At 36.0% G+C, this 25,428-nt stretch overlaps 1 pseudogene; it reads left to right on the top strand.

Moving 5' to 3' along the window:
* The window catches only part of LOC127545420 (FAST kinase domain-containing protein 4-like), a 72,516-nt pseudogene extending 52,986 nt beyond the window's left edge, over nt 1–19,530 (top strand).
* The last annotated feature ends 5,898 nt before the right edge of the window (nt 19,531–25,428 follow it).

The raw sequence follows: 25,428 nt of genomic DNA on the forward strand, positions 1-25,428 counted from the left end.
TGAACCACAAGGGCAACTCAAAACAGATTAAAATGTATTTGGGAAATATTTGACAAAATAAAACACAAGGAAGATAGATAATGTTCACTTGTGGTTTTCTAAATCAATATATTCCCCAGAAGAATCTGTATATATAGTTTAGTGACCCATTTCTACTTGACACCACTATTCTATGCTTAATACAGAAAACAATATGTAAATATATATGTATATTCTGTATCCATTCACATAGTCCTGGAGTCAGGAAGACCTGAATTTGAATGTGACCTCAAACAGTTAAAAGCTATGTGACTCTTCCTTGACAAGTCATTTAATCTTTTGTCTATCTCAGTTTTCTCACCTGTAAAGTGGGTATAATAATAGCATTTACCTCTCAGTGTTGTTGTGAAGATCATATGAGATAAAACACTCATAAAGCATTTAGCACAGTGCCTGGAGCATGATAGACAGTTAATAAATATTTGTTTCCGTGTTTCCTTTCCTCCTTTTTTCTTCCTTCCTTCCTTCTTTTTTTCCCTTCTTTCTTTCCTTCCTTCCTTCCTATATTTTTATTTTATGGTAAATCATATGACTAAATTTCCTGAATAAAGAAGTAAATAGATTACTGACTGCATTAACTCTCCATTTTACTATAAATATAAGTCATTTAATTGCCTCAATTATGAAAATCAGACAAACACAATGGGCCCTCCCAATAGAAGGAATTTAAGTATTTCTTTGCTGGGAAATTTCTTCTCTCCAATATTATTTTCCATTAATTTCAAGATGCATTTTTGCAGGATTTTTCATTATTTTCCCAGCATGGATCTAATAGGAACCAAGGAGTACTTTTTAAAAACCCTATTAACATTATCTAATGGAAATTCTCCCAATATCACAATGGTTATAGGTTTTTATTCTAGAATTAACCTTTGGGAACATTTAGATACTCTTTGGGACATATATAGAAGACTAAATAAATCTTTCATTTCCACTTCATCAAAGAGCTTTACATGCTTGGTTGAACTTAGAACTGCTTATTCCTAATTTGTTTCTCTGCTTGGATATTGATTTGACTCACATCATATATCACAAATGAACATTAATATCAAACTGTGAGGACATGGGAAGAATTTAGTTTAATAGTAAATGTTTAGTTCCTGAAGTCCATATATATTTTTTCTTTGGCTACTCAACTTGTTGCTGCTGTTGGTATTTAAATTTTATGATATATACAGCAAGAAACTGTGCTAACCAACATGAACAAGGTTTTCTTTTTATATAATTGTCTTTAATTTTTCCCCAATTACATGTAAAAAACAATTTTCAACATTTGTTCTTAAAATTGAATTCCAAATTCTCTCCTTACCTTCCCAAACCACTCAATAAACAGAGAATTTTCAAAAGAAGAAATATAAATGCTAATAATCATTTGAAAAATAAAGTCAACTTTACCAATAATCAAAGAATTAAAACAAATTTGAGGTAACACCTTGTATTTATCAATTAAAAGCATAGAATTTCAATGCAGGCTATGCTGTAAGAAAACAGTTATACTTGTTCATCAATATTAAAATTACAAATTAATAGAAATTTTGAGGAAAGTCATATGGAAATATTAAGCAAAAGGTACAAAGATAAATATACATTTTGAAAAAATCCACACATATATTGCACCCATTCTAGAATTCCCATAGGTTATAGGTTCAGTAAATAGACAATGTCTAGCTCAAACTCCCATCCAGTTCCTACTGTACAAGTCAATCAAGAAAATGCTAAAAAAAAAAAAAAAAAAAAAAAAAAAAAAAAAAGAAAAAAAAAAGAAAAGAAAAGAAAAAAAAAAACAAGTCATTTAATTTGGACAGAATAGCAAAGTAAATAATGTCTGTGTGGTGGTGAGAGGGGTGTTAGGGAGGGAGATCAAGCAATAGAACCACTGTCCCTGTGCCTTTCCTCTATAGAGACAATTGAGTGCAGATTTATTGTCAGTAGGAACTATATATAGCCTCTTTTCTGAGAAATTCCTGGAAAAATTCACATTTTAAGGTAAAAGAGAATTTGTATCTTATTATCTGCTGTTCAAAGATCCCTTCTGTCTGAGTTCTACTTGCTTATTGGTATGATCTAATAAAACTTTTGCTTCTTCCCATATCCTCTCCCTTTAAGATATGAAAGATTGTCATTCTGATGTTCCTCTGTAATTCTGTAGCTACTATTTGGTTCAGAGAGAATTTCTTGCTACTTTCTTTCAAGGATGCTACAACCTTCTGCTTTTTAAAAAACATCATTTATTTAGAATAGAACAAATACTTAAAATTAGTTTGATAATTTATATCATAAGCAATACTCACTTCCCCTCAACTCATGATAATAGTGACATTTGAAAAGACTGATGTTCTATGCAAATTGTTACAAACTAGTTAAGGTTTTTTTTTTTTTTTAATCTCTGTTAACTAGTGTCACAACCCCATGTGCTGACAAACAAAAGAACTGCAGAAGGTGGAAGATTTCAATGACTTAACCTTAGGCCCCAGTCATTACTCTTAGCTGAATTAGGATAAATCAATCTCCTTTAATTCTTTCCTTCCATTATTATACAATGTGCCTCCTACATGGCCAGAACTTTCTACTCATGTTTTTTTTCTTAGTCTGAAGATACACATTCATATATCCTTCCATTTGTTTTTCAAATTCCTGTTATATATCTCACTCTAAATTAGTTTCCTCTGAAGTTTTGATAAGCCTCAAAAAGGCAGGAAAAAAAATTGAAGTAATGATAAAGCATGTAGTATTGTTCCTGTCTTCAGGGATAATCCCATGTCATACCTGTTCAAAAATATTTGTAATAGCACTATTTTTAAATGTCAAAAACTGACCAAAACAAAAAACATACCAACCCTTAAAGTTCAAATCTAAATATCCAGCAATAGAATGGTCCAATAATATAAGGCTTCTACTTAAACTTTTTCCACTCACAACCCCTTTTCATGAGAGAAATTTTTATATAACCCCAGGTATATAGGTATATAAAATAGGCATACAAATCAAATATTTACTTGTAATAAAGCAGTCTCATGAACCTCACATTCAATAATAAGACTCCATATAGAGTTGTGAGCCACAGTTTAAGAAGCTGGTATCCACCGTTACCTTTTTATCTTACTGATGAGGAAACTGAGACTCATAAAGATTATGTAATTTGTCCAGCTGAGATTTAAATTGTAAAATCAATTCAATATTTTTTTCCAATATACCATACTGCTTCCTTAAAGGCCCTGTGAAAGGCCCTCAGCCCATACCACCCATCCCACCCCCTCAAAAAAATTATCTTCCACTACTACTCTCAAGTTTCCATCTTAAATTTATTTTAGAACATCACCTCTTCATCACTATGAAAAAGGTAATTCCTCTAGAAAGAGCAATACAATAAGCAATTCTCGTTGTGAATGAAGGGTTCTAAGATGAGATTTTATGTTCAAGGGTTAAGGGAATACCTAGTCAGGTAATGGGACAAGAAACACTGAAGTGGAGAAAGGTTTTAGAGCAATGATGCTGAGAAATTCCAAAATAAATTTCATCTACCGCACAATTTTTTTAAAGGCAGAATTTGTTCTTTTTCTTTCTTTTTTCTTCCTCTCAATTTTCGTTCTCATTCTTCATCCCTAGGTAGTAATTGTTCCCTGGCATTTTCTAGCTAGCCAAGATTCAGACCTACTTTTTTCCTGGAATTATCTTATTCTCCATACTTCTTCAGGCCCCATAAAAACATACCTGAGCTTCCTGCAGTGGATAAAGCACTAGCCCTGAAGTCAGGAGGACCTGAGTTCAAATCTGAGTTCAGACATTTAACATTGCCTAGCTGTGTGACCCTGGGAAAGTCATTTAACCCCAATTGCCTCAACAAACAAACAAACAAACAAAACAACCTTACCTAAGCTAGGGCTCATTTATGCAGAATAGTGCTGGGCAAGAGGAAAATATGCTTATATTAATTCAAGAAAACCCTGATTATCGATGACTGATTTGATTATTGATGATTATTAATAATTCATTAATCCTGATTATGACTGACTTGATTATTAATGATTATTAATTGTAGTGTCCCTAATGGCTACTCTATCTGCTTACCTATTGGTGGCCTCGACTAGGCCAGCTCACCTGCCTTGGGGCTTCAACCCAAATCACACCGAGATGCAAACATTCTGTGTTTATTCAGTCATCCTCTCAGTGGAGGATGCTGGAAACAAGAGTACAAGAGAGCGAGTTCTGCTCAATGTTATCTATGCTGCTTTTCTTCTAGGATTGCCTGTGCCCAGACCACTCAGAACTACAAAGGTAGAGCCCTAGAAGGGAGGCTTCTGGAGTTAGTGCTGCATCCCAGGAGGAGATCTAGCAAAAGGACACACCCCTTGCCATCTCAAGAAACCTATTAGCAGTTCCTCTAATTCCTGCTAGACACATCTTCCTGCCTCAGAGGCCAAGCCCCTTTTTACCTCCTGGGCCCACCCTACCAGCTGACATGGTGTATAGGCTCTGTGGCACATCTCAAAGAGAAAGCAGTGCTTCATTTCCCCTAACAATTAATGACGCTTGCCATTTTAGTGACTTATACTTCCTAAACTACACATACATTAACAGAGAACCACTAAAAATACATTGATGCAATCTAAAAGGGGGATAAACATTGTGTGAATCTTACTCTCATCAGAGCCAAGATGATGGAGAGGAGACACATATTTTTCTGAGCTCTCCCCATATTTCTCAAATTAACAAATTTCTAGCAGAAGATAATTTGGAAGATCTCCAGAAAAGGTCTGTTTCAATTGAGCACAATAGGAGACAGGCCAAAGGCAGGTGGGCCGAGTGCAGGCAGTGCACAGACCCAGGGCAGTGTGGGCTCCATGGCCAAGGAATCTACAGCAATGTTGACTTACCTGTCCTGGTTGCAAGCCAGTAAATCAGCAGATTAGCTGTAAAATATCTAGTGCAAATAGAAAAGGCAAAAAGTAAGCCCCTAAACTCCAGAATATCATGGAACTGGCCACATCCACCCAGCACCAGAAGTTAGTCATTACTGACCCACTCCAGTCATTGTCACTTATAGAGGAAGCTTGGACAATCCCTCCTTTGCTCTAAAAGCAGACCTTAACCTTTAGAAAAATGAGCAAGAAAGGAAAAAGAACTCTGACCATAAAGAGTTTTTACAGAGAAAGAGAAGATCAGATTTCAAACCCTGGGGACACTAAAAGCAGATCATCTCCAGATGAAGGCCCAAAAGGAATTGGTCCCTATCTTACAAGGCTTTCTTGGAAGAATTAAAATAGTGTCTTAAAAGGGAGTAAGAAGAAAAATGGAAAAGGAAATGAGAATTTTGCAAGAGGGTTTGGAAAAGAAAACAGAAACTATCTGAAAAAAACTTACAAAATAGAATTAATAAAATAGAAAAAGCACATAACTCCTTACAAAATAGATTTGACAAAATGGAAAAAGAAAACAACTCCATGAAAAACATAATTTATGAAATGAAAAAAGAAAATACTCCTTAAAAAACAGAATTTATAAAATGGGGAAAAAACCCATTGAACAAAACAACTCATTTAAAAATTCAATTGGCCAAATACAAAAGGAACTTTAAAAGATATCTGAAGAAAATAATTCACTAAAAATTAGAACTGAACAAATGGAAATGAATGATTCTATAAGACATCAAAAATTAGTCAAGCAAAACCAAAAAAAAAGAAAAAGAAAAAGAAAAAGAAAAAGAAAAAGAAAAAGAAAAAATAGAAGAAAATATAAAATACCTCATTAGAAAAACAACTGACCTGTAAAATGTGTCTAGGAGAGACAATCTAAGGATTATTGGACTCCCTGAAAACCACAAAGCCTAGAAATTATCTTTCAGAACATCTCTAAGGAAAACTTCCCTGAGGAGTCAGAAGATAAAAATAGCCATTGAAAGAATTCACCAATCACCTCCTGAAAGAGATCCTAAAATGAAAACTCCAAGAAATATCATAGCTAAATTTCAGAACTTCCAGACCAAGGAAAAAATACGGCAAATAGACAGAAAGAAACATTTCAAATATTGAGGATCCACAATTAGGATTACCCAGGATCTAGCAGCTTCCATCTTAAAGGAACAAAGAGCCTAGAATCTGATATTCCAAGAGTCAAAGGAACTTGGAATGCAGCCAAGAATAAACTATCCAGCAAAATTGAGCATTATCTTTCAGAGAAGAAGATGGATATTCAATAATACAGATGAATTTCATTTATTTCTGATGAAAATACCAGAGCTGAAGAAAAAATATGATCTCCAAAAACAGATCTCAAAAGAAGCCTAAAAAGGTAAAAAGGAAAGAACTCTTGAGAACTATATCTCCGCTATAGTCCTACTTAGAGAGTGCAGGTATAATTTGATTTTACTGTGATAATATTAAAAAAAAAAACTAGAGGTGGAAAGGAGAGTTTCTCTTAAAAAGAGGAAAATGAAGATAAAATGAAGAAAATTACATCTTATGAAGAGGCAAAGAAGATGTATTATAATTGAGAGAACGGAGAGGGATAAACATTGTGTGAATCTTATTCTCATCAGATTTGGGTCAAAGACAGAATATTAGATATATTAGGTTTCACAGAGAAACTTGTCTCACCTTATAGAGAAGTGGGAGGGGAAAGGCTAATAGAAGGGAGAACAAAAGTAGGAGAAAGTTATAGGAAAGGGGGAAGGGCTGTAAAAGATGAAGGCTGTTTGAGGGAAACAGTAGTTAGAAGCAAAATAGTGGAGAGGAGGAAAAGGGGGAAAGGAAAAATAAAAGCATAATTTGGGGTAAATAAGATGGCAGGAAATACAGAATTAGTCATTTTAATTGTGAATGTGAATGGGATGAACTCTCCCCTAAAGTGGAAGCCATAACAGACTGAATTAAAAGCCAAAATCCTACAATATGTTGTTTACAAGTAACACATTTAAAACAGAATGATACATTTAGAGTAAAGGTAAAAGGCTAGAGCAAAAGCTATTATGTTTAAGGTAAAAGAAAAAAAGCAAGAGTAGCGATCTAGATCTCAAATCAAACAAAAGCAAAAATAAATCTAATAAAAAAAGAGAGAAGGAAGGAAACTATATCTTACGAAAGGGTTCCATAGATAATGAAGTAATATCAATACTAAACAAACATGCACCAAGTGGTATAACATCTAAATTCCTAAAGGAAAAGTTAAGAGAGTTGCAAGAAGAAATAGACAGCAAAGTAGTAATAGTGGGGGATCTCAACCTTGCTTTCTCAGAAATAGATAAATCAAACCACAAAATAAATAAGAAAGAAGTTAAGGAGGTAAATATATATTTTTTTAAAAGTTAGGTATGGTAAGATAGATATTTGGATACAATTGAATGCAGACAAAAAGGAGTACACTTTTTTTTCTCAGCAGTTCATGGAACCAATACAAAAATTAACCCTATATTAGGGCATAAAGACCTCAAAATCAAATACAGAAAGGAAGAAATAGTAAATGCATTTTTTCCATATCATTATGCAATAAAAGGCCAGGGGAAAACAGACCAAAAATTAATTGGAAACTAAATAATTTAATCCTAAAGAATGAATGCATGAAACAACAAATCATAGACAACAATCAATAATTTTATCGAAGAGAATGACAATAATGAGACAACACAACAAAATTTGTGGGATGCAGGCAAAGTGGTTATTAGGGGAAATTTTATGTCTCTAGATGCTTACTTGCATAAAATAGAAGAAGAGAAGATCATTGAATTGGGCTTGGAACTAAAAAAAGCTGGAAAAAGAACAAATTTTTTAAAACCCAATTAAATACCAAATTTGAAACTTTGAAAATAAAAGGGGAGTTTAATAAATTTGAAAGAAAAAAAAACTATTGAATTAATAAATAAAACTAAGAGGTGGTTTTATGAAGAAACCAACAAAATAGATAAATCTTTTAGCTAATTTGATTAGAAAAAAGCAAGAAGAAAATCAAATTGTTAGTCTCAAAAATGAAAAGGGAAAAGTTTCCACAAATGAAGAGAAAATAAGAGCAATGATTAGGAGTTATTTTATCCAATTCTATGTCAACAGATTTGATAATCTAAGTTAAATGGAGGAATACCTACAAAAATATAGATTGCCCAGGGCTAATAGAAGAGGAAATAAATAATTTAAATAGTCCCATTTTAGAAAAAGAAATAGAACAAGCTATTAATCAACTCATTAAAAAAAAATCTCCAGAGCCAAATGGATTTACATTTGAATTCTATCAAACATTTGAAGAACAATTAATTCCAACACTATGCAAACTATTTGAAAAAAATAGGGAAAGGAGTCCTACCAATTCTTTTTATAACACAGATATGTTGCTGATACCTAAACCAGATAAGATGAATACAGAGAAAGAAAATTATAGACCAGTCTCCCTAATGAATATTGATGCAAAAATCTCAAATAAAATATTAGCTAAGAGATTACAGAAAGTTATCTCCAGGATAATACATCACAACCAATTAGGATTTATAGCAAGGATGCAGGGCTGGTTCAGTATTAGGAAAACTATTAGCATACTTGACTATATCAATAACCAAACTTATAAAAATCATATGATTATCTCAATAGATGCAGAAAAAACATTTGGCAAAAATTCTATTAAAAACACTAGAGACTATAAGAATAAATGGACTTTTCCTTGAAATGATCAGTAGCATCTATTTAAAACCACCAGCAAGCATCATATGTAATGGGGATAAACTAGAATCATTCCCTATAAGATCAGGAGTGATAATTGCCCACTATCACCATTACAATTCCATATTGTATTTAAAAAGTTAGCTTTGGCAATAAGAGAAGAAAAAGAAGTAAAAGGAATTAGATGAGGTAATGAAACTGGCTAAGAAACAGAGTAGTTGATCAGTGGAATAGCTTAAGTACAGGACAAAATAGTCAGTGACTATAGCAATCACTAGATTTGGGTTTGACAAACCCAAAGAGCCCAGCTTTGGGGATAAGAACTCACTATATGACAAAATATCATCAAGACAAAAACTCCTGGGAAAATTGGAAATTACTCTGGCAGAAACTAGCCATTGACCCATACCTAACACCATATACCAAGATAAGGTCAAAATAGGTTCATGATTTAGATATAAAGAGTGATGTTATAAGGAAATTAGAAGAACATAGGATAGTTTACCTCTCAGATCTGTGGAGAAGGAAGGAATTTGTGACTAAAAAAGAACCGAAGCTCATTATTGAACAGCAAAAAGATAATTTTGATTATATTAAGTTTAAAAGTTTTTGTACAAACAAAACTAATGCAAATGAGATTAGAAGGGAAACAATAAATCGAGAAAATATTTTTACATTCAAGGGTTCTGATAAAGGCCTAGTTTTAAAATATAGAGAGAATTGACTCAAATTTATAAGAATACAAGCCGTTCTCCAATTGATAAATGGTAAAAGGATATGAATAGACACTTTTCAGATGAAGAAACTGAATATGAAAAGGTGCTAATAATCACTATTGATCAGAGAAATGCAAATTAGGACAACTCTGAGGTACCACTACAAACCTCTCAGATTGGCTAAGATGACAGGAAAAGATAATGATGAATGTTGGAAGGAATGTGGGAAAACTGGGACACTAATACATTGTTGATGGATTTGTAAACTGATCCAGCCATTCTGAAGAGCAATTTTGAACTGTGCTCAAAAGATTATCAAAAGGTTTGCATGCCCTTTGATCAAGCAATGTTTCTACTGGGTTTATATCCCAAAGAGATCTTAAAGGAGGGGAAAAAACCCACATGTGCAAAAATGTTTGTGACAGCCCCTTTTGTAGTGGCAAGAAACTGGAAACTGAGTGGATGCCCATCAGTTAGAGGATGATTGAATAAGTTATGGTATATTAATATTATAGAATATCATTGTTTTTTTAAGAAATGATCAGCAGGATGATTTCAGAGAGGTGTGGAGAGTCTTACATGAAGTGAAGTTAAGTAAAATGAGCAGAACCAGGAGATTATTGTACACGGCAATAGCAAGATTATACAATGATCAATTCTGATGGATGTGGCTCTTTTCAACTGTGAGGTGAGTCAGGCCAATTTCAATGATCTTATGATGATGAGAGCCAACTACACCCAGAGAGAGGTCTGTGGGAACTGAGTGTGGATCACAATACAGCATTTTCACTTCTTTTGTTGTTGTTTGTTTGAATTTTATTTTCTTTCTCATTTTTTTCCTTTTTGATCTGATTTTTCTTGTGGAGCAAGATAATATGTATGCCTATATTGTATTTACATATACATATATTTTACCATGTTTAACAAATACTGGATTACTTGTCATCTAGGAGAAGCGGTGGGGGGGAAAGAGAGGGAAATTGGACCACAAGGTTTTGCAAGGATCAATGATGAAAAATTATCCTTGCATGTGTTTTGAAAATAAAAAGCTTCAATTAAAAAAAAAAGAATGAAGACTAGGGAATCTCTTTCCTTCTCAATCCCTCTTTTTCCTCATTGTGAATTGTTGTAAAAATCAAATATGATAATATTTGGGTTTTTTTTTAAGTGTTCTGCACAGTTCCTGACAGATAGTAGTGTAATGCAAGAGAAACCGAGGGAAGATAGACAGTACAGAGTTTTTAATATTTTATTTGGATTTCTGAGAGGTAGAAATTGTGCTGGGGGCATGATGCCCCCAGGGCTGATATCCAAAGCATCTAGCAGCAAATGTGAGTTCTCAAATATATACAAGCTCCAAGTTCAAGTACACAAAGGCAGTGGGTGGAGTGCAAAGTCTGGTGAGCAGGAATCTCCAGGCAGGGACCATCAATCTGGTTCTGACAGATTGAGGAGTAGGACCATAAATTCTAACAAACTGGGAGTTAAGGAGGTGTCTAGCTTAGAGCTAGGAAGTCTGGACTCCTTATCTTGAGTTTACACATTGACAATTTATAACCTTAGAGTAAGTATCCCTGAGTTATATCAGTCTTAATGAACCTGAGGGGGGAGGGGTTGAAACTAAGGGGATTGAGGCAGAACAATTAGGGAAACTGAGGCAGAACAATTAGGGAAACTGAGTCAGGACAATAAAAGGGAATTGTGGCACAACAGTAGGAACTATATAGATGTTTATCTCTTTTCCTTTCCCTTCTGACCTCTACTTTTATTCCTTTCTGTTGGTATCATCCTACTTTTTGAGCCATTACTTCTCCCCCTAGATTTTTGCAATAGTATCTTATCCAGCCTTCTAATCAGAAGCTCTCCCTGACCAATCTAAACACTGTTGCCAGCTGTAATCCTACTGCTCCCCAGTGCCTAAAGAATAAATTCCAAATTATTTAGTCTGGTATTCTAGATCCTCCACAATCTGCCTCAATTTACTATTTTCTGCTTATCTCATGGTACTCCTCTTCACACTTTCTAGAATCCAATGAGACTGCATTACATTCACTATTCTCACATAATACTAAGCAGTTTCCTTTATCTAGAATGCACCCCCAGACCCTTCATCTCTGTCTTAGGAAAACCCATGTTTACCATGAGTTCCCTCTACATTACATATACTTACCTTTTCTGCTGAGCACTGGGGAAGGGGGAGAGAGAGAGAGAGAGAGAGAGAGAGAGAGAGAGAGAGAGAGGAGAGAGAGAGAGAGAGAAGGAGGGAGGAAGAGTTAGAAATTAAAGACTATTGAAAGATTAATTTGGTGGTAAAGTGTGTTTCCTCCACTATACCCCCTTAAATTACAGTTATATGTATGAAACCACCCCTCATATGCAATTTTTATTCAGGAGCAGCTGAGTGGGGGTTTTCTCTTCATTTTTGTGAATAGTTTGTTTAATGGTGAGCCCCTGAGCTAAACTCTGGAGACATTCAGCTTTCAGTTACCATACCAAGCTTGGATTTGTCAAAGCCTCAGTTCATATTATGGAGAATAAAGCTATACTCTCTGCCAGGAAATTATCAGTCCTGGAAGAATGTAGAGAAATGTTAAGCCTCATAAAAGAAGGAAACAGTATTGAAAACAAAGCAAGATGTGGGAATAAGCAAAGCTGGAGTTGCTGAAAGAAAGATTCACAGAAGATAAACAAAGCATATTTGATAAAATGGAAAATGAAATTGCAGAAGCCTGGTGGAGTGGTACCAATAATAGGTAAATAGACTCTCCCTCAAAGACTGCTAAATTGCTTGGCAGAGTTTCAAGAATCTTTGAATGTGCATTTTCCATTGTATTCAGTTACTCTACATACAAATAATTGGGTAGGTAAGGGAGTTAAATATTCTTCTCAATGGTAATGTGGCATTTTCTTTAAAATAAATCTCTAAAACAGTAACCTTTTACACTCCAGCTCAAAATAAAACCTTAAGAAGTACTGAGATTGTTCTTTAACCATGGCCCCCAGCTTGTGGGGTTTGGGGGTGGGTGGATAGGGGAATATAGTGGACCAACATCTATAACATATAGATTTAATGCATTGTAATGGCAGATAGAGCTGTTCTTACATGTGTCTTCAGCATTCTGCATTTGCAGATTGGTATATATTTATAGCCATGAGAAATGAGCAAGATAACTAGATGTATGGCCTCATAGATTAGTGACCTTAGCTCAAATCAACTATAAGAATTCTTAGTTTTAGGGTCATAGATTTAAAGCTAAAAGGATCATAGAGGCAATCTCGAATAAGAATTCTTAACCTTTCTAATGAGATGAGCCCCTTTGGCAGTCTTCTCAGAATAATATGCTTAAATAATTGAAGGAAATACAAAATTTTGCTTAAGGGGTTAGTGAAAATAAAGATTTAACTTTTCCAAGTCCAAATTCATGGAACTCCTGAAATCTATCTGTCATGGTGTAGCCATTATCAGGAATGATATGAACTCTAATTGAGCCCACTCTGTTCCCATTGTCAACCTTATCCCACGCAAAGATAGGCATTTCAGGGACTATTTTATCTTGTCAACGTGACCAAGACTTGTTCAATCTACCAAATCAGTAACAACCCTGCAGATAAAAAACTCTGCCTTTCCCAAAGTAGGTTCACTACAGATACTCTTGCTGTACAAGTAATATTTGTGACCAAAGCACCCTCATTATCCTGTATTAACATATCCCTCTTCCTGTACTCCCATCATATAATTGCTAATGTGGACATAATGTGCATGGGAGTTTGTTCTCAACTAGGACTCTCCCTAACTGCTCCCTAACTCTCTAGACCTTGCCTTTACTTTTGTGAGAAATGCTGAAAAGTTGGGTTTCCACAGTGTTACCAGTTTTGTGGTAATGTGGGATGGTATGTACCACTGACCAAGAGGTTTTCAGAATATGAGAGATTAAGGAAAGTTAGGATTCACAGAACAATTAAGTGATCAATGGAAGCCTTGATTAAACCAGGAATTGGGAGAAGAGGCTGTAATATTCTCTAAAATATAAAGTTCTCTGGAAGCAGGTTTCCTGGGGAGCTTCTGGGAGCAGCCTTAGTTTCAGTTCAGTGTAATCACCCCAAATGCAGCCAGGAGTTAAAGTACAAATCCTTTATCATCTCCTTCAAAGTCTTATCTCCTTCCTTTAGGGATTGGCTAGTTTTTCTTAGAGGCCTTCTGTAGTCTTGGTTCCCAGAGCTGAAGCTGTCTTTTCTGGCTTGTGAATCTGCTCAACTGAATCCTGGCTGAGGCTCAGAAAACTTCTAGTGGGCTTCTTCTAGTGAGCTTGACCTCTAGTGGACTTGTCCTTTAGTGGGTTTGTCCTTCCTGGCCCTGAGACCTCCTCCTTATATATCCCACACTGAGTATACACTGATCATTATATCACTAGGAAACCATTATTTGTTGTAGGATTAAATCAATGTTAAACTAGATTTAACCACTGTCTCCTCAATTTCACTTACTTAGCACCTTTTAAGAATCCTAACAGGGGCTATGAAGGCACAGGTAGATTCAGCCAATCAAAAAGATTCTTATGGTTTTGAGAAAATCATAAACTGAAGATAATAGCCCATCCACCCCAAACTAGTTGGGGTCAATGACCTCTCTTGACCAAATCACTACTGCACCTACTTAATAAGCTAATTGAATATTAAGCAACACATCCCAGAGGAGGAGTTTTCTGCCATTTTGGAACATGGGATGTATGATGAGGGAGTGGGGACATGTTTTATACATATTAAGGGGAAACATGTAGGGGGTATATCAGAAAGACTGTAATGGATAAAATGGACCAATCTGCTCTCTGAAGGGAGGGGCTACATCACATGAGCAAATATAAAGGTTCCCCCACTTCTATACTCATTGTTCCCTCTTCCCAAAGAGGAATGGGACCGGCTTCTGGCCAGAAATGTTAAGGTATCTTTAAGATTCTTCTTTAATAATTTTTCCTTGATATCTGATTTTCAGTGTCAAGAGTGTTGGTTCTAACATTTCTTTCCATCTTAACCTCTGCTATTTAAATGATCCCCTTCACTCAAAAGCTGAAAACTAGATCTTGATCAGCCCATTTGCCTCTTTTTGAAATAAAAGGACTTCTTGTGACTACAATAATGTTTTTATGGGCTTTTCATATTCCAAACTGCTCTCCCAGAATCTGGTACTTAATCCTATCTATGAGTCCTAAGTTAAAAGTCACTGATGTAGTGAAATACCTTATTTTACAAATGATGATACTAAGACAATGAGTCAAGTGTCTTATGGAAAGTCTCATTTGTTAGTATTATAAGCAGAATATGAACCCTATTATTTATTTCATACCCAATAACTGACCCGTCCAGCAGGTCATCAAAGTGTGGGTCTCGAGGTGGACATTTGCCTGTAAGGCTATTGCCTGAAAAGGGATGGGGTTAGAAATGAGGAGGGAGATGAGCTGAGGTGGAACAAAGTCTCAGTTTATTGAATGAAGAGAGTCTAGTTAAATATGATTTCTGAGTGGGGGGTTGCAATGAGAAGAATGTCAGACCACATGTGTGGCTGACATCCTGGGGCATACTCGTTATCTAGTTCCTGGGCGGAGATGACCGATTTCTTGGGACACACATTATCTTATCTCAGGAATTTAGGATGTATTGTTTGTTCACGATAAGGTCTTAGCTCAGAGTTTTACGCGCATTTTCCTGTCTCCAAGGACATGGTTCCTGGCATGTCCCCCTTTTTTATTTATATATGGGTGGGAGGCCTGTCTTAGGCTATGTGGCCAGTGTCCATATTCAGTACCCAAATAATCCGACCTTAAAGGCCAGGAAAAAGGCAGGACCCCTGTCTTAGGCTATGTGGGCGGCATCCGTCCCAGCACCCCAGCATCAAACTTCCGGGGTGTGCTTATGGAGAATGGGCCCACAATAATCCCGTCATTGGGTGTTCCTGCAGCCAGAGGGTATGATGTTCCTGAAATATGGGGCCACAATAATCCCGTCATTGGCTCACCCACAGCCGGCACAGGGGGACTTCAACCGAGTCCACCATCTGTGATACCAGGGGTCATTCATAACCATGGTAGAAAATTGTAAAGCTGCACCAGGCTCGTTGATGTTGAGGTTTTAACAAAATAAGGGATTCTAAAACTAAAGCATCCAAATTCAATCTGAACTAGTGAGATAGGGGGTGGGGCAAAAGTGCTTAAGGCAAAGTGAATAGGAACTAGGCATTCCCATTCTTTCAGGTATTTTGAAAAAATATATACCGGTTTCCCCAATGTTCTATCTTTTCCTCCCCTTTTTTTTCTCATGGAAAGGAATTATCAAATGACCATTCCCCATATAAATCCCAAGAGTGAATCAAAATCCCTATACATAACAGACTAGTACAGTAGCATTTCCTAAAAATTCCTCAAACATAACAGCAACAGTTACAGAGTTTTTAACAAATCCCATCCCAAATCTTAAACACACAGTAATAGATGATCCAGGCAAGGTTTAACAGTCAGTCATCAACCATTCCCAAAGTCCCTTATATTAGTCCAAAGTACACTCGATGCAGGGTCCAGTCCATGGTCTCATGTACAAACTGCTGCTTCAGGCTGTGAAGTGATAGGAGGCTCTCATTCCTTGCAGAGTGGGTGTGTGCCGTGGTGACAATCAAAGCTAATCAAAGCTGATCCAGGTTCCAGAAGCAAACCAATATCTGTAATTTGACCAAAATATAGAACAAAAACACAAGTCTAGCAAATAAAGATTAGATCAGTCTCAGATAGACTCAGTTCATCAGGTTGCTGCAAAACATGAGGAGGCCAAAATAAATTGGCCGGCAGTTTCCTATGTGAAGAGACGAGTTTGCTTTACAGGCCAAGCAAATGGCTGCAGTCTTACAGACCTCTGTTAATTGTCCACTTATCATGTAGAAACCTTAAAGGAACAAAACATCAATATCCAGTAACAGACGGATGACTAGGCGAAATACTCAGTTGCCCAAGCATTTAGGATGCAATGATTACATATAACCAGACTGAAAATAGCAAGGCATGACATAATTGAATTGCATTAACAGTTCTACTGACCATTGCTCTGATCAGAGAGATCAGTTACAGAAGGAAAAATGCAAGAACATAACTATAACATAACATAAGCAGTTGAGTTTTAACAGCTTATCAATCAATTGTCCCAGTAACTGTCAGAGGGTGGAGCTTTAGAACTCCCAAATAGCATTAACTAATTAACTCTAAGCCAAAAACTTTTTACCTCCAATAACAGATGTCATTAATCAAATTTCTGATAACTCTTAAACAATTATTTATCATAACCTTGTAGTAATAACAGAAAGAAATTTCGTCTCAGTAAGTTCACAACTTAGAACAATTATCATATCTGGGTAGATGTTACATAAGTGAACATTATACATACAAATCATTTTGCTTTTAAAATACCCAATACATAGAAAAAATATCCCAAATTGCATATTGTCCATAACAAAAACATTTTCAAAAGGACAAAGGAAAAAACTATTATTTTCAGAGGCCCTTTAAATAACCTCAGGATGACCCAATACAATCAATTTAAACTTATACAAAAGACCCAATTCCACATAAAAGAATTCAAGAAGGTTTTTTTTTTTTTAACATAGCAATTAAACTTTTAGAAATATTCGTACCAAAGTATGGATCACATTTACAACCATTTTCTTTTAACCAAAAAACATTTATGTATCAAAAAAACAAATATTCAATCAATTAACCTAAAAGTAAGCATGTCCTTAAAAAATCAAAGTTTGCTGAACTGGCTGTAATCAGATAAGGAAAAAAAACAGCAGTAACACATTCTAGAGGGGTGAGGGGAGGAGAGGATTCCACATGGCCACCCTTCCCCCACTCCTGCCCCCTAGAAAAAACTTCCTCAGGTTCCCCACTCGATTTTCTACATGGGGATCCTTTTCAAGATTTAGCCCATCAGTTTCCCAACATCAGGTTTCTTCCCAAATTTATCCATTTCCAACTTTCTCTTTCTTCCTGGCTACATATTTGAACAATCTCCTTAAAGAACTTTCCTATCAGATGCTCCTGATGCTACTATAAAGTAGCAGAAGACAGTGGAGGTGGATGGCTTCCTCCCCCCACCTCTTCACCTACTCCCAAAAGTCTTTTTTTCACCTTCCTAAAACCATGCAAACCTCTAATTTCCCTACAAATCAGTCCTTCCTAAATCACCTGCATTCCTCTTACATTTTCTCTTCAAAAACCTGTAAGATTCACACTATAGTGAATAGTCCATACCTCCAAAAAAAAACCCACACATGTCCAGCAGAGCTGGTTTTAAAGTATAACTTATGTTAACAAATAACTCAATATATTTCAGAAGGTAACAAACTGAATCAAACTAATACAGCTGTTTTTAAAAGTTTTGTCTTTTACCACATTTCTTTTAACAGCTATTAGCATGTTATCTCCAGAGCTTTTTATTGCCCAGGCCAGGGTAAGCTTGAATTTTATTGCTCTTTACTCTAGTAGGCTTTGTTTCAAGGGGAAAAAAAACCTTTTCTGTCCGTTTAAAATAGCTAAATTCCATGTACTTACAAAATTAGTACAACAGGTTAAAAGTTTTAAAATCACAAACAAATTTTCAAACAACCAATTCCCAAATTTCTTAATCATTGTTCTTAAAACTTAACAAAGCTTTTAAATCAGCAAAAACAGACTAGGGGCTTTTTCCAGGACCTCCACCCCCAGAGAGAAGTTTGTTTCACCTTTTCCCATTTCAGAATCCAAAAGGGGTTTCTATGAACTTCCAAGCCCATTTAGTGCTTTTCTCTGCCTTCACAGAGAATGTCTAGATATTCCATTCAAACTTCTTTCCTTTAAATGTTAGCACACTGGTCTTCTATATACATATTTTAACTTTCCGAAATTCCAAATCCCTTTCAATCTATTTTTTCATTTCCTTTTTTTTTCTTTTTTTTTTCTTTCTTCCTTTCTCTCCCCTTTCTCCCTTTGTCTCACAGGCTGCTGCAGTCAGCCAGAGACAGAGAGAGAGAGAGAGAAAGATTTTTCAAACTTCTTGATATTCTCTAAACCTGCAACACAGAGGCTGAATCCTTATCTCTTACAAGCTTGGTACCTTTTAACACAGACACACACAGACAAACATGGAGCTCCGTTTTAGTAAGCATAGTTGCAACGTTGTTCTTAAAAATTTTTCCAACCAATAAAACAGACAAATCACACAGAACATAGAACACACATCACACAGACTACACAGTTACCACATATAAAACATCTGGCTTCTTAACACAGGGAAAGCAAGCTGTGCAGGAGCGGGGTTTTTAATTTTTGTGAGTGAGGGGGGGTTTTTCTTATTCTTCAAGGGTCTCACTGCTTTGGGTAATTGTCTCTGATACCCTGACACAAGGAGGGAGAGAGTTCTTTGTAAAGATTGTTGTAATGCTGAGAGTTTGTTCGTCATTTGTAAATATTGAGTTTGTAAGTCTAGGACTTCTCGAAGGTTTTTTACTTTTTCAGTTAAGTCTTGCTTAGCTGTGGTGAGGTCAATGACCGGGGCGACAGGGGGGTTAAGTATCGGCGGTAAGAAGAGGCAAGCTGTGAGGAGGTGGAATATACCCTGCGGCCCTAATTCAGCAACGTCTGAGGCGCTAAGGGCATCCTGAGTTTCACTTTTATTTTTCACAGGGAGTTTAGGTTCGGCAGCGGGGAAGACAGGGTATGTGAGATTGCTTTCTACGGGGGGAGTCCCTTCTTTGGGAAGTGGGGGGTAGATAGACTTGACAGAAGGGATCTCAATGATCCCTGACGGGGACTTGACTTGGAAGAGATCTCAATGATCCCTGACGGGGAATTTTTACTCCTCTTTCTAGTCCCCATGAATGCAGCAGATGCTTACTCACCTTTCAGTTGCGGGGCTCTCCGTGGAGCGGTCAGTTGCAGGGCTCTCTGTGGAGCGGTCTCGTAGCGGGTCCGGACGAAATTCTTCTTAATCTGCCAGGCAAATGTCCAGCCTCGGGGCCCCACGTTTGGGCGCCAAATGACCCATCCAGCAGGTCATCAAAGTGTGGGTCTCGAGGTGGACATTTGCCTGTAAGGCTATTGCCTGAAAAGGGATGGGGTTAGAAATGAGGAGGGAGACGAGCTGAGGTGGAACAAAGTCTCAGTTTATTGAATGAAGAGGGTCTAGTTAAATATGATTTCTGAGTTGGGGGTTGCAATGAGAAGAATGTCAGACCACATGTGTGGCTGACATCCTGGGGCATACTCGTTATCTAGTTCCTGGGCGGAGATGACCGATTTCTTGGGACACACATTATCTTATCTCAGGAATTTAGGATGTATTGTTTGTTCACGATAAGGTCTTAGCTCAGAGTTTTACGCGCATTTTCCTGTCTCCAAGGACATGGTTCCTGGCAAATAACTCAGTGTCACATTGCTTCGATAAGCAATTCAGTTCAATAAGTAAATAGAGAGAAATAGAAAGGTAAGAGAGACATGGGCCCTACTGTTAAAGAGCTAAAAGTCTATTATGCAAGGTAAAATATATGAGGATCAGATAATTCTATTGCAAAATAGAGACTAAAAGTACAAAGAAAGGCAATTGTAAAAATTCAAAATTGGGTCCTAATTTCTAGTAAATAGCAAGATCAAGGAAATCTTCAAGGAACTATCACATATAAGTTCAATCTCAAAGAATGGATAGAATTTCAAGCACAGAGAGAGAAGAAAATGTTTTATAGAATTTCAAATAGCAAAGGGAAAAGAAAATGTTTTATAGAATATCAAGTGGCAGAGGGAGAAAAAAGTGTTTTATGCACAGAGTAAAATATGAGTAAAGACAATGAGGTAGGAAAACACTGTGTATATTTGGGTAATGACCAGTATTCTAATTTTTAAAATGCCTAAGGTATAGGTAACTTATGTTGAATCTCTCTGCTGACTGTTTAGGAGATGAGTGCTAGAGGTGCAATGTCTCCAGAGAATTCATGAGGCACTTAGGAAGCAGCAAGACCTTCAGAGCAGACAGTAGATCAAGCAAGTAGGTTATTCAGCACATTTTCACTATTAAAAGCAATTTGGATGGAGATAGAAATTCCAGTAGAATGTCCCCCCCCTCAGGTAGAAAATGTCTTTAGAGAGTAGGTCATACAAAAGGATAGAATAGTAGGGGATAGAATGAGACCCATGGGGTCATTCTTTCCCCAGTTCCTAGTCAAGGAAATTAGGCATAGCCTAGGGTCTGATAGCAAATTAACCTCATAGAAATGCATAAGAAAAAATTCTAAGAGCTTGCATTTGTACTTCAGAAATGGACAAATGTTATAAATCAGGTCTTGATTTAATGTTTTGGTGATTGTCTAAATCTAACAGAGTAATGAAAAGATGTTAATGGTACAAATTAAACTTTAAAAAGTATTTTGGATTTTATTTCTCTAAAGAGCCCATTGCTATACAATTACCAAAATACCTCTGCAGTGATAATTTCTGAGACTAAGGTTCTGATATCCTAACTAGGCAATCCTAAGATGGCCAAAAAAGATTCAGTTAGTGAAGAAGATGGATTCTGATCACCATCCTTACAAACTTGGATGCCAGGAGACCCAGAAGAGATGCACCAAAGGTCTCCACATATAAGCTCATGATAAAAACTATCACTTCTCATTCTGGCTTGCCTTCAAAACCCTTCATTTTGTCAGCATCCAGAGAAGCTTTAGCATTTTTTTTTTCATTTCAAATTATCTCTCTGAAGGCTTTGAAACTTTGAAAGTCTTTGATAAGACTTCCATCAACTGCAATATAAAGCAAAGGCAAGCCAGTCTAGCTGAAGCTGTAAGTACCCTAAGAGAAAGACAGGAGTCAGCATATACTAGTAGAATCAAAGCACAACCACTATCTTCACTACCATCTCCCTTCACATCCTGAAGATAGACCAGGATCCGGAACCCCCGAGACTTGGGAATAGCAATGCTTCTATTCCAATACCTAAAGTTTTCATCCTAGAAGCAACTCTTCTGTAAATAGTCTGGTAACTGGTAATAGTCATAGGTATTGAAGACGCAGAAAGGAAAGCTCTTGCTGTCAAAGTCTTTGGCACTGTCAACAAGTTCAACCACAGAAAAGTAGTTGATTTTATCAGTGAAAATGATATTGAATAGAAATCTTAACATCTCCATTATTGTTTCAGTCTAAGGACCATAGGATTGATCCATCTGACTTGCAGCTGAAACATTCCACATGTGTTATTTTCCTAATTAGAATGTAAGCTCCCTGGGAACAAGAACTGACTTCCTTTTCCAGTTGCTTCCTCCAGCACTTAGGACAGTACTTTGCACAAGATAAGGAATTAATAAATGCATTATTCCTTCATTTATAAGGAAATTATGGTGAATGGAAGCATAACACACAGCTTCTCTTACAAGAGACAAATAAATTGACAGAGTTGGTTTGATCTTGGGCCCAAAGGCAACCTGAATCATGATAAATGTAAATAAAAAACCTCCATGAAGATAATTTAGGAGTATGCATAAAATTTTATTATCGCAATAGAAGAAGTAGAGGATTTATACAAAGAACTCAATAAAAACCTTCCAACCCGACTTAGTAGATACCATAATACTCAGTGACTTTAATGCGGAGTATAGGAAAGGACTGCTAAAAATGTCATAAAATATGATTCATAATTAAGAAGCAAAAGATTATCAGCAGATACTATCTCATGAAAAAGTGGGGGGAAAGCATAAAGCAGATTTTCAGAAGGCTTAACATGAGACACAATTAAACCAGAACATCCCAAGAACATTTGAAGATGAAAAAAGAACAGATTTATTAATAATCCTATAACAAAATAACCCCTTGAGAAAAAACACTTAACCTCCCTCGCCCTTGATTTATTCCTCTGTAAAATGAGATTATTGGATTAGATGACCTTTAAGATCCCTTCTAATTTTATCTACAATTCTATGATCTTGTTTTTTTCAATTCCATGATCTTAAGTGATGACCTTGGGACCACAATATCTGGATTGACATCTTAGTCAGCAATATGCTAAATGAGGAAGAGGCAATGGTATTGAAGTATGAAAAAATAGCTGAATCAGAATAGGCATCCATGAAGGTGATTTCATCCATGCAGGGAACACAATATGTATGGGAACACAATTCTGGAGGCTTTGAGGAATTAGGCTCCAAAACATCTTAAAACCAGAAGAGAGAACATGATTAGGGGGAAAAAACATTCCAGATGTTATTAGTGCTTGGAAAAACAAATGCAAATGAGAGGACCTCAAGTAACAACAAAATAAACTATATATATATATATATATATATATATATATATATATATATATATATACATCTATATGTGTGTATGTGAATTTCAAGAGTATCCTTAATTTTTTTTTAAATGTGATAACAAAACAGGAAGTTTGATGGAGATATCTTTTTTTTAAACAAATGACTTTCTAAAGCAGTTACATCTTTATAATTACACAATTGGCTGGGAATTCAAAGTCCTGGTTTGTTAATTGTTGGTTACTGTTATGGGCCAGAACTTGAAATAAGGTGCTAAGTAAGTGGAATTGAGAAGACAGGTTAAATCTAGTTTAGCATTGATTTAATCCTACAACAACTAATGGTTTCCTAGTGATATAATGATTGGTATATATTCAGTGTGGAACATATAAGGAGGAGCCAGAAAGGACAAGCGCACTAGAAGCTCTCAGAGGCTGAGAGAGATTCATTTCATCTTCAACCTTTTTTGTGGCTGGAGGCTGAAGCAGAAACCCTTGGAAGTTGAGGAGAACTAAGGAAGACAGAGAAGTGCTAGCAGGCTGTCCTGTGGAGAACATTGAAACCAAGATCCGGAAGGCCTCCAGAAAACTAGCCGAGCCCCAAGTGAAGGAGATAAGACTTTGAAGGAGACAATAAAGGATTTGGACTTTAATCCCTGGCTGCATTTGTTGTGATTACTGAACTGAAAGGAAGACTGCTTCCAGAAGCTCCCCAAGAAACCTGATCCCAGAGAAAATTATATTTTAGAGAAGAACATTACAGGTTATAATAAAGCATTTAATTCTGGAGTATAAAACACAGCCTTATAGGCTTTCATCCAGGAAGGTGGCCCCTACACTGCCTTGCTATTATGTTAAGATCATATTAAATTTCCCAGGAGATACAACAGGACAAGGGATAAGACTAGGGACTGGAACTATGATCTCATTGGTCTAAGGAACTGCAAGTTGAGGAAACCCTTATATAATTGCTCAAGGTCACACAAGCAGTATGTGAAATTGAACCAGGAAAAACTTCTACCCAATTCTTCCTAACTCTTGAATCCAGCTTTCTACCTACTATCCTATGCTACCTTTCAATATAATGATAAAAACAATTATTATTATTATTAATCCTAATTATGATATATAAAAGTTATGCATTTTATACCTATTATCTTATTTGTACAACAGAGATAACAAGTTTTACTATGTTGTGATAATGAGTTTTAAGTAAGACATACAATATAAAGATGGTCATGGACCTGACATGTTTTTTACTATCATGAAGACAGCACAGATTCTAAATGAAAGACAAATTCCCTATTAAAGGTAAGATTCTTTTGTTAATTATATCATACCAATTGTTTCAAGATGAGGAATACTATATAGCATCATTAATGACTTCTATAGCCATTCAAGTGAGTTTAACCTAATAACTCACATAGAAGGAAAAAAATATTTTATCAGGTTTTTCTCACTCTGAAAGTTTACAAGCAGAAAATCTTCTAAGAAAAAGGAACATAGAATTCTGGAGAAGATGGTTCTATTGTTTGGTTTTCTATAAATTTGGTTTTCCATAACTTATGAAATGGGGAACCATCCTTTACAGAAGGTCAGAGTTCTTTGACCCAGTAGTCTAATAAGCTTGAGTCCACATTCTTTCAATTTAGGCTATACTCATATGCTCATTTCATAGCACTTTTAATATGTACTTGCTGTGCTTCTGTATCTTTTTTTTCCCCTTCCTTTGTGTTTGCTGTCCCAGAAACTTGGCATGTTCTTCAATCTCTCCTTCCTGGAATTCCTAGATTTGCTCAGGCTTCATCTTACTTGCTTCATTCTAAATGATATTTTTCCTCCTCTCTCTAGCTAACAGTTCTTCATCTTTAAATGTCTTACACCTATTTTATATGTAGTTTAAAGTAAGAGTATACCTTAATTAGATTTCAATAGTGAATTGATTCAAAGAAATAGAAGGATAAGATATTTCACATATGATTGAATCATTCTATACCCTATAAGGCATCTGAGGCATCTGGTAGTGGATTTCCATGTGAAAAAAACAAGCAACGACAATTCCTCCATATCATTTCCCTAGACACTCATTTCATTAACCAACAAAAGGACATTAGAATTTTAAGAAATGGAAGGACTCTGAATTCCAAAAATGGTTAACCATAATTGGGCAGATAGATGGCCACTGCCCAGTTATGGCCCATCTTACAAAGATGAAAGTCTGCATAAGGTACTTTGTGATTATTATAAATTAGAATCAGGTCTGCCACTGAATCTGTCCCTAAACCAGGAAGGAGAACTATATGTTGCTTCTTCTTCCACTATCTCCTTCCTAGAGGGTGACAGACCTCAGTCAAGGTCCTGAAAAAGGATAACTAGAGAAATGGAAAGGATTTGACTGATTCCAGTGAAAGAATCTTCACTCTTTGTGAAAGAACACAATAATATTTCAGCTAAGGATTACAGATGAGCCTGAATCTTGAAGTGGGAAAAATTATAGCTGCACATAGTGATTGTAGAAATATGTATAGAACAAATGCACATGTTTCACACATATTAGATCACTTGCCATTTAAAGAGGGGGGTGGGGGGGGGAAAGAAGGAAAAAATTGGAACACAAGATTTTGCAAGGATTAGTGTTGAAAAATTATCCATGCATATGTTTTGAAAATAAAAAGCTTTAATAAAAAATATATATCAATACTATGGGGGAAAAGATTATAGCTGCCAACCAA

Source organism: Antechinus flavipes, chromosome 1, assembly GCF_016432865.1.
Source record: "Antechinus flavipes isolate AdamAnt ecotype Samford, QLD, Australia chromosome 1, AdamAnt_v2, whole genome shotgun sequence".
NCBI lineage: Eukaryota > Metazoa > Chordata > Mammalia > Dasyuromorphia > Dasyuridae > Antechinus > Antechinus flavipes.